Source organism: Suncus etruscus, chromosome 7 (assembly GCF_024139225.1).
Source record: "Suncus etruscus isolate mSunEtr1 chromosome 7, mSunEtr1.pri.cur, whole genome shotgun sequence".
In the NCBI taxonomy this organism is placed as follows: Eukaryota; Metazoa; Chordata; class Mammalia; order Eulipotyphla; family Soricidae; genus Suncus; species Suncus etruscus.
Window position 1 is genome coordinate 80,467,271 of NC_064854.1, and position 15,278 is coordinate 80,482,548.

At 39.1% G+C, this 15,278-nt stretch overlaps 1 non-coding gene across 1 annotated transcript; it reads right to left on the reverse strand.

Moving 5' to 3' along the window:
- Positions 1–14,887: 14,887 nt before the first annotated feature.
- On the reverse strand, positions 14,888–15,020 carry LOC126014810 (small nucleolar RNA SNORA51). Its single transcript, XR_007497800.1, has one exon. It is a non-coding gene; the product is annotated as a small nucleolar RNA SNORA51 (small nucleolar RNA).
- Between the last annotated feature and the right edge of the window lie 258 nt (positions 15,021–15,278).

A 15,278-nucleotide genomic window follows, 5' to 3' on the forward strand; every position in this document is an offset into this window, starting at 1 on the left:
CTCCATGCCTGAAGAGTACCAGCTAAAAGAGACTCAAAGAAAATCACCCCAAGACACATTCTAGTCACAATGACAAATACTACAGATAGAAATACAATATTAAAAGCAGCAAGACCAAAAAGAGAAATTACATTCAAAGAAGCATCCTTAATATTTATAGCAAACTTGTCACAAGAAACTCTCAAAGCCAGAAGGCAGTGGTGTGATATAATGACAAAACTCAATGAAATGAATGCTTCACCTAGAATACCACACCCAGCAGACTCAAGTTTAGCTTCTAAGGAAGGAAGTATAGATGGCTTCATGGATAAACAGCTCAGAAACTTTGCAGACTCAAAACCATCCTTAAAAGAAAAACTGAAAGACCTACTTTAAGACAAGACAGACCAAAGACACATCAAACTTTTACACTTCTACATGACACTGAATCCCATGACACTTATCTCTCTCAACGTCAATGGACTAATTACAAAACTCCTTCCTCATACCTATATTTATTGCAGCACTATTTATAATAGCCATACACTGGAAATAACAAAGATATCCTTTAACAGATGAATGACTAAAGAAATGGTGGTACATCTACACAATGAATATTATGTAGCTGTCAGGAGAGATGAAGTCATGAATTTTTTTCTATACATGGAATTACATGGAATCTATTATGCTGAGTGAAATAATTCAGGGGAAGTGAGTGAGACACAGAATAGTATAACTCCTCTCTGGTTTTATTTAATTTTTATTTTGACCAAAGTGTATTACAAATCTTTCACAGTAATATTTTAGGTACATAGTGACAGTGAATCTTGGGCATTCCCACTACCAATGTTGTCCTCCCTCCACCCCTGTTCAAAGCATGCATTCCATATCCCCCTCCTTTACTTCCCAGACTGCTAGTATAAATGTTCCCTTCTGTGTTTAGCTTGTTGTAGATTGGATATTGATTTGTTGTCTTTGGCTTTGGATTTGGTGTTTAAGTTTGATCATTTTTTATATCTACTTAAAGTTCATATGACTGTTTGGTCTTGGTATTTCCCCCTCAATTTGTGAGGTGAAACAAATGGTTCAATTTATGTGGTTCTGTTTGAAGGAAAGAAAAAAATAAATAAGATAGGGCAAAAATCAAAAAACCAAAAAATGGGAGGAGACCTTCTAGAGGCTATAAACATCAATTTAAGAGAAGGGAAAAAGAAAAAAACATAACAACAATACAAAAAAAAATCAAACAAAAAACTCGAAAAGCACCACAGCAATAAAGACAATAATAACCACAGTCCTAAAATACAAATAAAACAAAGCACAAAAAAAGCTAAGGGAAAAAAACAAACAACAATAGCAAAACCAAAAAAATTAATGGCACCTCAAGACATTTGTTCAAGGTGGAAGGTGCCCCTGTATTGTAAAATGTATGCACTCCTATCCCTAGTAGATAAAAGCTTGTTTCTATACATAAAATTTCCCCCTTTTTAGTATGTCTTTGGAATAAGAAATGGTGCTATATTAAATTGCTGACGCATTTGGGGGTGAGATTGTCAGGCTCCATCATATCTGGCCTTGGTTTTGACCTGAGCTATTATCCTAGGCAAGACTTTTTCTTTATTCTTTCTTTCTTTTTTTTGGGGGGGGGCACAAGCGTCATTGTTCAGGGGTTATTCTTGGTTATCTGCTCAGAAATAGCTCCCGGCAGGCACGGGGGACCAGATGGGTCCTTAGGTCCTGGATCAACTGCTTGCAAGGCAAACACTGCTGTGCTATCTCTTCTGCCCAATTGATTGATTGTTGAGCCACACCTGGAGGTGCTCAGGGGTTACTCCTGACTATCTGCTCAGAAATAGCTCCTGGCAGGTACTGGGGACTCAAACCAACCACCTTAGGTCCTGGATAGGCTGCTTGCAAGGCAAATGCCGCTGTGCTATCTCTCCTGCCGCACAAGACTTTTCTTGTAGGTTTGTATAAAGCAGAACCAAAACAGATGGAATTAAAGAAGAAAAGAAAACAGAAACAACACATATATATGTATATATATACACACATTTAAATACATACTCACATATATATAAAGAAAAAATAAATAAAATTAAGTTTAAATACAGGAGACTACCTTACATTTGTGGAGAAATAGGGTAAGAGGTAGTATTATATAGGTCTTAAACTTATAAAGCACTATCTGCTTCCCTGCTTTCTTTTGAGATATTCTTGTGGGTGGGTGGGAACCAGGGCACATTTTTATCACATACCCTGGTCTTGTTGAGATTGAAGAATGATTTGCAGCAGAAAGGGCTTGGGTAGAGTTCTTGCACTGGGGATTCTTCTGGAGCTGAGTCCGGTATCAAAAAACAGTCCACATTTGGGGAGGTTAAGGAGGGCCACAGAACATGAGTCAGCAGGAGTGTTGATTGTAGTGTCTTGCCGGGAGACGAGATTTGGGCTGAGAGGGTGTCCCTTCACTTGGGAGCAAGATGATGGCTTATTGGGGCAGGAGGTTGGTATTGATACTTAGTGAGTTGAGAACTGAGGGTAATGAACATTTATAAGTCAGGATATCAGAATGGATCTGTTGGGTGAAGGGATAGTAGGATTTCTGAAATGGGTTAAGGAGGGATAGTATGTAGGAGGGACTATATACACTACAGGCATAGATTGTTTACAATTTAGGTTTGACTCTCATAGAGAAGTCCTCTCTCTATGTATTCATGCCCACATAAAGGCATACAATAGTGATCTATTCTTAAGATCTTGATAGAGGACTACACCTAATAGGATGGGTCTGAGCTCTTAAGGACTATGAATTAAGATAAATAATTATCTTAGGTATAGCTTATGAAAAAGAGGAAGGGAGAGCAAAAGATAAGAGAGAACAGAAAAATAAGTAAATATAGTAAAAAATAAGGTAAAAAATTAATAAATCAACTAAGAGAGATTGGATCAGTGCTTCCGATTTAGGAAGTTTTTCCTGGTTCTAGTCATTTCGTCAGTGATGGGATTGGGCCTTCCTAAAAGAAGGTTTTAGGGTTAGATAATGGCTGGAGCAGTTTAAGATACACATAGGTTTCTAGCCTCGAGTACTAAACAATGTGTTAATGAGGGTTACCTAAGTAGATGGCTACCCTATGTAGTATTGTCTGCTGCATCTTATGTATTGGATTTTCTTTCCTACAGAGAAAGTAACAGTGTGGTTTTTATTTGACATAGATTGTATTGATTATGATGAGGAAGAAAAGGTAGAAGAAGAAAGGGGAGAAAAAAATAAGTAGTGAGAAGAGAGAAGAAAAGAGAGAGAAAAGAAATGTTAATTTGCTCAGATGCATATAATGCATAGGTCCTGTAATATAAGTCTGTGGTTTGCAGTTGACTGTTTCAGTGGGCTGAATGGTCATATGCTTCAGGTCCTATTATAGGCCATTAACCAGAGAAAATGGGCATATTGGAGTGTTTTATCAAGACATTTTCATAATGCAAACTGAATATGGTATCTAGTATATCTGAGCACTGAGTTGTCAAATTAGGGTGTCCACCCTTTGTTTACAAGAACCCCTGTGGACAGAGAAGCTGAAAGTTTATTTTAAATCTAATAAGATTAAGGCATTAAAACACTTTGTTAGGAAATGCTTCCGCTGGAGTCTCTGGCAACCAATCATATTCTTCACCTATATCTGTGTATTAGATCCTTAACACATTATTATGGGCCTTTTGAAGTAAAAGGCTGATTACTACCTATTCTCTCTAAGCCCTGTTTCTATTGTTGCTGGTTTCTTTATGGTATAATGGATAGTCGAGGCTTTGTGTTGTTCCTCTTCTACTTACTTGTTTTGAACACTACTCCTCAGTAAATGTTGACAACTACAGTGCTTGGAGTTTCTACCCTATTAGACCATTGTATCTGTTCATGAAGTATTATGTATATATGGTGTATATTCTAAGTACCTCAAAAAACTGCTATTATTCTGTATTTATCCTTCATCTTTTGGCTTACTTCATTTAATATAATATTTTGTAGATCCATGCATGTTTCTGCAAAATCCATGATTGTATCATTTCTAACTGCTATGTAGTATTCCATTGTGTATAAATTCCACATCTTCATGATCCACTCATCTTTTTTTGGGCAGTAAGGTTGGTTACAAATCTTGGCTATTGTGTTGAGTTCTGCGATAAATAGTGGAATGCACACATACTGTGGGATGAATGTCTTTCCAACTTGGGGATAGATACCTAGGAGAGCAATTGCCAGGTCACATGGCAGCTTAATTCTAAGTTTACTGAGCACTCTCTACCCTGTTTTCTATAGGAGTTGGACCAGGCAGCATTCCCACTAGCAGTGGATGACAGTTCGTATCTTACCACATCCCCACCAACATTAATTGTCCCTGTTATTTTTTCTTTTTTATATTAATATCTTTATTTAAACACCTTGATTACAAACATGATTGTATTTGGGTTTCAGTCATGTAAAGAACACCCCCTTTCACCAGTGCAACATTCCCATCACCATTGTCCCAAATCTCCCTCCTCCCAACCCCATCCCCACACGTAGTCCCTGTTATTTTTGATGTGAGACATCCTAACTGATATAAGATGGTACCTCATTGTTGTCTTGATTTGGATTTTTCTAATGATGAGTGAAGGTGAGCATATTTTCATGTGTCTGTTGGCCATCTTTCATGCTTCCTCAGATAAGTGTATATTTATTTCTTCTCCCCATTTTTCTATTGCTTTATTAGATTTTTTAAAGCTAACCTTTCTGAGTGCTTTGTATATCCTAGATATCAGCTCTTTATCTGACATGTTAAGTACAATTTTTTTTCTCATTCCGTTAACTGTCTTCTAGTATTAAGGAGGGTTTCTTTCTCCATGCATAAACTTTTTAGTTTGATGATGAAGTTCCATTTATTTAGGTTTGATGCAAAAGTTCTTGCTATTAGCATTCTATCCTCAAAGATTTTTTTGACATATAGGTCTTCAAGTGTTCTGCCTATTTTGTTCTCAATAAACTTTATAAATTTGGTTCTAATTTCAATGCCTTTAATCCATTTTTAGTTGTCTTTTGTTTAAGGTGTGAGGTTGGATCAATTTTTAATTTCTTTCAGGTGGTTATTTAGTTGTCCTAATGAAAAGGGAAATCAGCCCCCCCCCACCAACCTTGGTGGGTGCCCCGCCCTTTAGGGAAGTTGTCACGGCTTTGGCCCCACCCTTAAGGAAGTCGTCACTGCCTTGGCCCCACCTCTACCCCTACCTCACGAATCATTGGTGTTATCGTAGCGGAAGTCCAGCCCTCAAGGACTCTTCTTCCCCTCCCACTTCCCATCCTATATAAGGGGGTGACGAGGGACCCACGAGGTCTTTGGTCCCCTTTCTATTCTGGGGGAACTCTGACCCTGGCCATTTGACTGGTCAGTATTAAAGCACTTTTTCAAAGCATCTGCTGGAACTCATAAGCCTCTTCATTTCTCTGCGCCGGGTAACTAAATTAGGACTTTCGAACTTTTCATTTTGGCGAGCCAGCCAGGAGTCCTCATTCCCGGCATGGAGTTATGAACAGGTGTCTGGTGAGTTCTGATGTGTATGTGTGTGTGTGAGAGCGCGCGCTTTGCTCCGTGTCTGTGACCAGCGGGAAGCTGACTTTGTGGTGGTTTGGCAAATGTTATGAGCTCTTTGCTCGATGTGGAAACCGAGTAGAAGCAGACTTTGTTTCATAGGGGGGTTAGAGTCCCCCCGGGTGACTAAGGAATCTTCCACCTGATGCGTTTCCAGGTGTGTGTGGTTCCCCATCTGATGCGTATACCAGATGGGCAAGAGGTTGACGAACTTTGGCTGCTTAGGTCACGACCCTGGTGGTACCCCAGGGGTTTAGTAAGAGCAGCTGGAAGACGTTCCGAGCTGCTGAAGAGGTTGTCTGTCTGTGATTTTTGGAGCTCAAGAACTTGGTCATTGGCATAGTTGTCTGTCTAGGATTTATTGTGGAATGCAGAGATTACTTGAACGCATTTTGCTTGGTTATTTGTGGCGCCACGCTGTCTGTTTGTCTGTCTGTTTCTTGTCTGTGTGTTCTATGTTTTTTTTTTTTGGTCTGACCACGGGACGCAAGCCCGACCCCCTCTCAAGGGCCGACCCCTGGGGAAAGGTGCCGACCGCCGGTGAGCCCGCGTCTCCCTCGCCCGTCAGTCGTCCCAGCAGCGAAACGCGCAACCCCCGCCGCCCGCGGCGCGGCGAGAGGGCGCCCGAAACCCGCCTAACCCGCTCCCCACCCAACCAGGAAGCTGGCGCATACAAGGTCCACGCTAGGGACTTGGCGGGGGGTGTTGGAAATTGCAAATCCCAGATTTCTCAAATGGCCATCGGGAATAAATTTTCCTGGAGAATTTCTGAACTTTGCAATTCCCCAACTATCCTGCCATGCGTTCAGGCCAAAAAGAGCAACTGGCCGTTTTTTTTCTAGCCGAAAAAAAAAAAATGCTTTTTAACTCACCACGTGGTGAAGAAATTCACCACGCCCCAGGGCAAACTATTGTCCTCCTAGCCTCACCTGGCTGAGGAATGTAGGTCATTTACATATCAAAGAAAAATCTAGCAAATGGTTTGAAAGTCAAAAAAAAAATTTTTTTTAAGCATTTAAATTTCTAACTTAAAGGTTTCTTAAAAAAATTAATAAGAAAATGTTGCAAATTACTGTTGTTATTTTGTTTGTTTTTCGGTGCACGTGAAAATTTTTAGCAGCGGAACCACTGCAAAAGAATGAGTGGCGAAGCTTAAAAAAAAAAAAAAAGGAAGGAAAAAGAGAAGAAGCCGAATGGTAGGGCGTTTGCCTTGCATGCAAAAAGAAAAGTGTAAAAGAAATTAAAAATGTGTAATAAAAAATGTGTATAATCAATCTAAATAATTATTAATATGTCTCTAGGTTAAAAAAAAATGTAAATGTTTTTAAGCATGTTCTACCAAAAGTAGTAAGTATTCATTCTTTCTGGTTTTCAACATTAATTTGTGTAACGTAAATTCCTGGTGTTTTCTGTTTAGAAAACTAAGTGAATTTCTATATTTAGAATTAAGCATAATTAAAATATTATTTTGCAATTTTTCATTATATGTTACCAAGAACATTAATATTTGTATCACAGGAGGTTTTATAAAATTGGTCATGGTTTTATTTAAAAATGTATAAAATGTTTCGTTGCAGAAAAAAAATTCTAAAATTATCTAAGTAATTTAAGTAATATTTGCTTTTTCTCTTCTCCCAGAACCTTTTAGTACCATTTATGTCATGGCATCATGTTGCTTTGCACAGAATACAAGCAAATGGCTTTTCTCTCTGCATGGGGAGCAGTCCTCATGCAAACAGAAAATCAAAAAAAATTAGTAAGGGAACCCCAAAGCCCTCTTTCAGAGGAATAATTGGAGTTGAGGCGGTGTGACAAGCAGGCACCGGCGAGAAACTGAAATAAATGGCCTGAGTAAGAAAATTGAAGATTTTCCTAGAAGATTATCACAGCCTGTGGGCCCTGCTCTCTCCCTCAAGCTCAGAAGAGAATTCGAGGTCAGTCTCTTCCAAACCTGGAGAGGAGTGGAACAGACAAGTCACCTCTAAAAATTCCTGCAGAGGGTGAGATGCCCAGCCAGAAGAACCTCATGCTGAACCGACCAACTCATCAGCCAAACCTGAGTAACTGTGAAAAACCTGCAGTGTCCACAACCTATCCTCAGAAAAGCTCTGTAAGTAATGGGGGTGCCCCAGATGGAGATTTCTCCAACAGTGCTGTATATGTGCAAAGAAAAAAGCCAAGTTATTCAAATACCGGGTAAGGTACAAGGTAAAGGTGGAGAGAAAAACCATTTTTGGTAGCTAATTAAAATTCTAGTGGGCCTAATTTAAAACCCACTTCTTTGAAGTAACTTATTCCCCTGTATAATTAATCTAATCCTTTTCAGGTGTTAAAACTGTAAAAGTAAACCAGTTAACTGCTCCTTTAGGGAAATATGACATTTCACCCTATCTAGAGATTGAAACTGCAGTCCCCTGTCAGCCTGAGTAGCTACAGAAAATTGATCTTCGACCACGTTCCCTCTAATAACTTCTAGGGTAATGAAATCTCTAAAGCAAAATGGTCTTTATGGCATGGAATTCTCCCCTATCTAATACTCCTACTGGGGCCCCTCCTAAGCCTTTTTACTTCTGGTAGCCATTGGCTCATGCAGGGTTAGCTCATGCAAATAATTATGACCAGTAATATCAGAAACTAAAGGCCCCAAAATCACATTGGCTTCTAGGATTAGAAGCCTCCAGTACAAGAAGTGGGGATTGAAAAGGGAAATCAGCCCCCCCCCCACCAACCTTGGTGGGTGCCCCGCCCTTTAGGGAAGTTGTCACGGCTTTGGCCCCACCCTTAAGGAAGTCGTCACTGCCTCGGCCCCACCTCTACCCCTACCTCACGAATCATTGGTGTTATCGTAGCGGAAGTCCAGCCCTCAAGGACTCTTCTTCCCCTCCCACTTCCCATCCTATATAAGGGGGTGACGAGGGACCCACGAGGTCTTTGGTCCCCTTTCTATTCTGGGGGAACTCTGACCCTGGCCATTTGACTGGTCAGTATTAAAGCACTTTTTCAAAGCATCTGCTGGAACTCATAAGCCTCTTCATTTCTCTGCGCCGGGTAACTAAATTAGGACTTTCGAACTTTTCACTAACACCATTTATTGAAGAGACTGTCTTTGTCCCATTTCAAATTCTTGGCTCTTTTGTCAAATATTAGTTGACTGTATATTTGGGAGTTTATGTTACACCCCACTCAGGAAGGGCACACATCAGAACTGTTGCACTCCTGAAAAAGAATTATTTGCCAAAAAGGCCCGCTTAGAGCAGTCAAAATCAGTTGACCCTTTGCGTGGATTGTTTGGCCATAATTCTAAAATGTGGCTGTAACTATCTCTCTCTTTATTTTTGACCATTATTAGAAATCAGGCCTCAGTAATTCTAACAAAGGAGGACAGTACAAATCCCGCCAAAAGTCTCCCACTGACCAGCTCTCTGTGATCTCTGCTACCTTCGCTCCAAGATCATGTTTTTTTTCCAAAACTTAGCTTAGGAGTAAAGCAATTTTCAGTTTTCCCCAAAACTCTAAAACATTTCTCTCTCTTCCCACTTCCCTGAAAATTACCTGGTTTCTCCTGCTTACCCAAAATAAAGCAAACCCACAACAGAAACTGCCTTTCACCTTCAGTATCGGTTCTTTAATATGCAGATTTTAGCCATGGTCTTTCATTCTGTTTCCCTGACCATCTCCCACTTTCTTTGATCTCCAAAATTACACCCTGCATTCCAGAGCTCAACCCTTAAAAGTTACGCAGCTCAAAAAAAATTTGTCTTCGTCTTTCTAGATGCAAGTCCCCATGCATTCTGTGTGGTCTCATTTATTTCATATTTCATAATTCATATTTCATATTTGCCTCTTTGTGCTCCCGCTTGACTCTCAGTGGGATAAGAACCCACTAAGGTTATGCTTAGGGACTTTTTTATCCCATTAGGATAAAGGGTCTGCAGCAAGTTTATCTCTGGGTATTCTGTTCTAACCCACTGGTCTGGGACTCTATCTGTGTTCCAGTACCATGTTGTTTTGATCACTATGACATAATAGTAAAGCTTCAGGTTAGGTAAAGACATGCCACCCAGCTTCTTGTTTTTCAGTATGTACTTGGCTAGCCTGGGTCTTTTGTGGTTCTACATATATTTTATAACTGATTGTTATGTTATTAAAATGATATATGAATTTGGATAGGGATTTCATTGACTCTATATAGAAGTTTAGATAAGATCATCATTTTGACTATGTTGATTCTACCTACCCATGAGCATGGGATGTTCTTCCATTTCCTTAGGTCCTTTTCAATTAATTTCTGAAGGGTTTTGAAGTTTTTATGATATAGGGCCTTCACTTCTCTTGTAAGGTTGATACCTAGGTGCTTGATATTTTAGGATATTTTTTTTTGTTTGTTTTTTGGGCCACACCCGGTGGTGCTCAGGAGTTACTCCTGGCTGTCTGCTCAGAAACAGCTCCTGGCAGGCACGGGGGACCATATGGGACACCGGGATTTGAACCAATCACCTTAGGTCCTGGATCAGCTGCTTGCAAGGCAAACGCTGCTGTGCTATCTCTCCAGGCCCAAGGATATTATTTTAAATGGGATTGTCTCTTTAATCCCATTCGCCTCTACTTCATTATTTGTATAGAGGAATGCTACTGTCTTTTGTGTATAGACTTTGAAGTGAGACACTTTACTGTATTGTTTAATTGTTTCTAGGAGTTTACTGTGGAATCTTTAGGGTTTTTGATGTATATCATCATATCATCTGCAAAAATAAATTGTTCCAGTTTCTCTTTCCCTATTTGGGTTCCTTTGATTTCCTTCTCTTGTCTGATTGCCATTGCTAAGACTTCTAAAACTATATTAAATAAGAGTCAGAGAGTTGACAGCCTTGCCTAGTTCCTGACCTTAGTGAAAATTCTTTCAGTTTTTCTCTGTTAAGGATAATGTTGGCTGTGGACTTTTTATAGATAGCTGTAACTATCTTGAGGAAGTTTCCTTTCAGTCATATTTTGCTGAGTGTTTTAATCATAAATGGATGTTGGATTCTGTCAAACACCTTCTCTGCATTGATCGATATAATAATGTGATTTTTGTCTTTTTCTGTTTTTGATGTGGTGTATGATTTTAATTGATTTGCCTATGTTGAACCATTTTTGCATCCCTGGGATGAAATCCACTTGGTCCTAGTGTAAAATCTTTATGATGTAGTGTAGGATTCTGTTTTTAAGATTTTGTTGAGGATTTTTGCATCTATATTTACTAGTGAGACTGGTCTATAGTTTTCTTTCTTGGCAGTGTCTTTTCAGTCTTGGCAGTGACTGTAGTATTAGCCTCATAAAAGGAGTTAGAAAGAATTTATGTCTTTTCAATGGTTGGAAGAGTCTGTGGATAAGTGGAAGTAATTCTTCTTGGAATGTTTGATAGAATTCACCTGTAAAACCATCTGGACCTGGACTTTTTTCTTGGCGGAGTTTCTTAATTACAGATTCAATTTCCTCAGATGTGATTGGCCTATTTAGGTTTTCTACATCCTCCTTAATAAGTCTTGCAAGATGATATTTTTCCAGGAATCTGTCTGTTTGATCTGGGTTCTCTAACCTTACTGAGTATAGTTCTTCATAATAAGTCCTCATGATGTGTTGAATTCTTGTTTTTTTTTTATTTTTTATTTTTTTGGTAATATCTTCTATTTCATTTGTGATCCTATTTATCTGGGAGTTTTCCCTCTTTTTTTGTGGTGAGTCTTACCAGTGGTTTGTCAGACTTTTTAATTCTTTCGAAAAACCAACTCCTGTTCTCATTGATTTTTTATATTGTTTTCTTAGTTTCTATGTTGTTTATTTCTGATCTGGTTTTTATTATTTCTCATCTTCAGGTTGTATTTATATTTCTTTGCTGATGTTTTTCCAGCTCTTTAAGGTATCCTTTAAATTGATTTTGTCATTCTCCTCTTTCCAGACATAGGCCTGTATTGCTATGAGTTTCCCCCTAATGGCTGCTTTGATTCATCCCATCATTTCAAAAATTTGTTTCATTATCGTTTTTCTCAAGGAAAATTTTTATTTCTTCCTTGAATTCCTCTTTGATCCAGCTATTGGTGAGCAGCATGTTGTTTAATTACCAGGCATTGGATTTTTCTCCATAGCTACTTTTTATAGTCTATCTTGATCTCTGCTGCATAGTGCTCTGATAGGATACTTCTAATAATCTTTATATTTGTGACTTTGTTCAAGTTAGATTTATATCCTAAGGCATGGTCTATTCTGGAGAAGGTTCCATGTGCACTTGAGAAGAATGTGTATTCTGCTTTCCAGTGGTGGAGGGCCCTATATAATCTATTAGCCTAATTCTTCTAATTTATCATTTAGGGCTCTTATTTCTTTTTTTTTAATTTTTTAATTTTTAATTATGAGAACAAAAGATGCAAAGAAAGAGGACAAGGTAAAGTTACAGTGGAAGGACAATCAGCCATAACATAATTCTCAGAAGAAGTCCCCTTGCTGATATCTGTTTTTTTTCTTCTGTTATCATACCTATCTATCCCTTTCACTGTATACAAATGTTACTTTTATGCATTTCAGAGTCATTTTCAGAAAATACTACACATCATCTTAATTACTTCCTTAAGCTAAAATTCAATAATGAAATGCATTTTTTTTTTTTTGGTTTTTGGGCCACACCCAGTAACGCTCAGGGGTTACTCCTGGCTATGTGCTCAGAAGTTGCTCCTGGCTTGGGGGACCATATGGGACACCGGGGGATCGAACCACAGTCCGTCCAGGGCTAGCGCAGGCACCTTACCTTTAGCGCCACCACCCGGGCCCATGAAATGCATATTTTACATATATATTTGCTGCTGAATCCCCTTTTACATTTAGCCTGCAGAGAGTAGCTGATGAGTTTAGTTAGGGAAATAACTACATTTTGAACTGTCCTAATAATGAGAATGTATGAGGAAAATGGATAGCCTGTCTAGAGTACAGGCGGGGGTCGGCTGGGGAGGAGGGAGACTTGGGACATTGGTAATGGGAATGTTGCACTGGTGATGGGTGGTGTTCTTTACATGACTGAAACCCAAACACAATCATGTATGTAATTAAGGTGTTTAAATAAATTAAAAAAAAAAACAAAAAAAAAACACAGAGAATCTACATCTGACATTCTACTGAGAAAATAGTGAGTGGCCTATTTCAAATGATCAGAATCACCTTGCTGATATCTTAACTTTGAACTTTCAGCCAAAGAACGTTAAGATAAATAAAACAGAATCCATATACAATTACTTTGTCCCTCAATTCCCCAGATTGTAGCACATTATAATATTTCTTAACAGCACACAAGGCAATCTAAAGCTATAAAACTTACGTAACTCCTTAAACATTAGAGGCATAGTATTTTTTACATTTCCATGTATATGCATATTAGCTTAAATTAACCTCAAATTTTAAGTGGGTGCATTTTAAGGATTAGAGTCAAAGGAGCACAGTAAAAACGGTGTTAGAGTGGCAATTGTTGTTTGCATAGGCCCACCAAAATATGAGACGCATGGAAAGGAATAACCTTGGCCAAAACACAAAGAGATCCTACCCCTGAAGTTTCCTGGCATAAGACCAACTCTAGGCTTCAGGCAAGTTATCATCCAATCCAAGACATTGTCCGTAGTGCCAACACACTTTTCACACAGTCTCTGTTGTTGGAATCATGTTTCTGTATTAAAGACTCTGGAATCTGCATATCCTAAATTGAAGTCATGATGTGGAGTGTCTTCTCGTTTCACCTCACCATGAAAGGGCAATGCAGGAAGCCCTGTCATGTAAGCAGGTCATTGTTAAGTCTTCTCATTGTTAAGGGAAGTCTCTTTTCAGCAGGACGATGTCTGAGCAGTGGTAGGGTCGTCTGTGGTAGAGGATTGCTTCCAGGTGATGTTATAGACAAACCTCACAATTAAGGGGCAACACAGCAAGCCCTGTCCAGTAAGCAGGTCATTGTTTTTGTTAAGTCTTCTTAGTGTTAAGGGAAGTTTTTTTTTGAGTAGATCGATGTCAGAGCAGCTGTAGGGTCTTCCCTGGTAGAGGAATGCCTCCAGGTGATGTTATATATAACCTTGGATGTTTTGTAGATGTCTTCTCTAGATCAGGGGTGAATGGAGAATGCCCATTCTTCTGAGGCCTGTACCAGGTCTTTATGTCAATGTTCAGGGTGTAAGGTCTCATTGCACTACAAGATTTGTGTGTTCCCATCTCTATTAGATAAGAACTTATTGGTATGTATAGTATTTTCCCATTTTAGTGTGCCTAAGCAAACAAGAAATAAAGCCACGTGGTGCTATCAGATATATGGGGGCATAAGAACATTTCCAACAATACCCATGACTTGGTTCAAACATAAGCATTAAACTGAGGGATTCTTTCACACCAAATTTCATATTGAGCATTTCACAAAGAGAAAATAAAAAACATGGGGGGATCATCACTGTATAAAAAATATTCAGCAAAAGTTATAGCCATCAAAGAAAACACCCATAAAATGTTGAAGAGACATAAGTGTTCTTTTTATGCCTTTTAAAATAGTTGGGTGGGTGTTAACTCCAGGGCACCACTTTGATCTGTGACTTAGGACTCTACAGTACTTAAGTTAGAAAGGGTAAATGAGGAGTAATGATGATAGGAGTTAAGGAAGTTAAAGAGAAATATGATCTTATGAAGGGGTACGCAAAAGGGCAGAGTACAAAATGGACATTCTGCATATATAAAAACACAATTCAATGATAGTGAGTACTATTAATGTTTCTTGTGTAGCCCCCGCGCGATTTTGAAAATATAGACTGGACAGAGATTACCAGTGACTTCAAAAAGCTGGTAGGCCAGAAGTTCAGGGCCCCACCCAGACCCTCCCTAAGGAGCTGAATGGATAATGGGGGAAAGCCTAGGGTACCTTCGAGCTCCACCAAGGGGCCCAACCCACTGGCTTGCCCAGGCATGTGGCCCGGGGAAGCCCTGGAGATCTGGAGCAAGGTGGTTGAGGGGTGCTGGGGTTACCCAAGTCCTGCACTCCCACTAGGCCTTGTTAGGAAGGCCTCCGGCATGGCGGGAGCCTGCCAAACCCCCTCCTGCTAGACTCAGGGCTCTTATTTCTTTTCTAATTTTCTTTCTGGTGGATCTGTACAGTGGTGATATTGGATTATTAAAATCTCCTACTACTATCACATTACCTTTCATATGTTTTTCCCGGTTTGCGAGCAAAGGCCTTACATATTTTGCTTTAAAGATTTCATCTATTCTTTGTTTTTTTTGGGGGGGGGAGTTATTTTATTTTTTGTCTCTCAATTCACAAAACAGACCAGACAAAAGGCCTAGCTTGAGGTGCATATGGGATGCATTTACTGTACCTCCTCTTTCTATACAGTCAGTGTAAAGAACACGGCCTGTGGTAAAAATTGGTAGGACTTATCTTTTCTTTTGATTTATACATACATACATACATACATACATACATATATATATATATATATATATATACAAAAAAAAATTCTTCACCAATGCAACATTCCCATGACCAATATCCCAAGTGTACTTTCTCCCCACCCTACACAGGCCTGTACTCTAGACAGGCTTTCTACTTTCCTCATTCAGTCACATTTTGTTATGATAGTTCTCAATGTAATTATTTCTGTGACTACACAAAATGATCCCTGTGGTGAACTT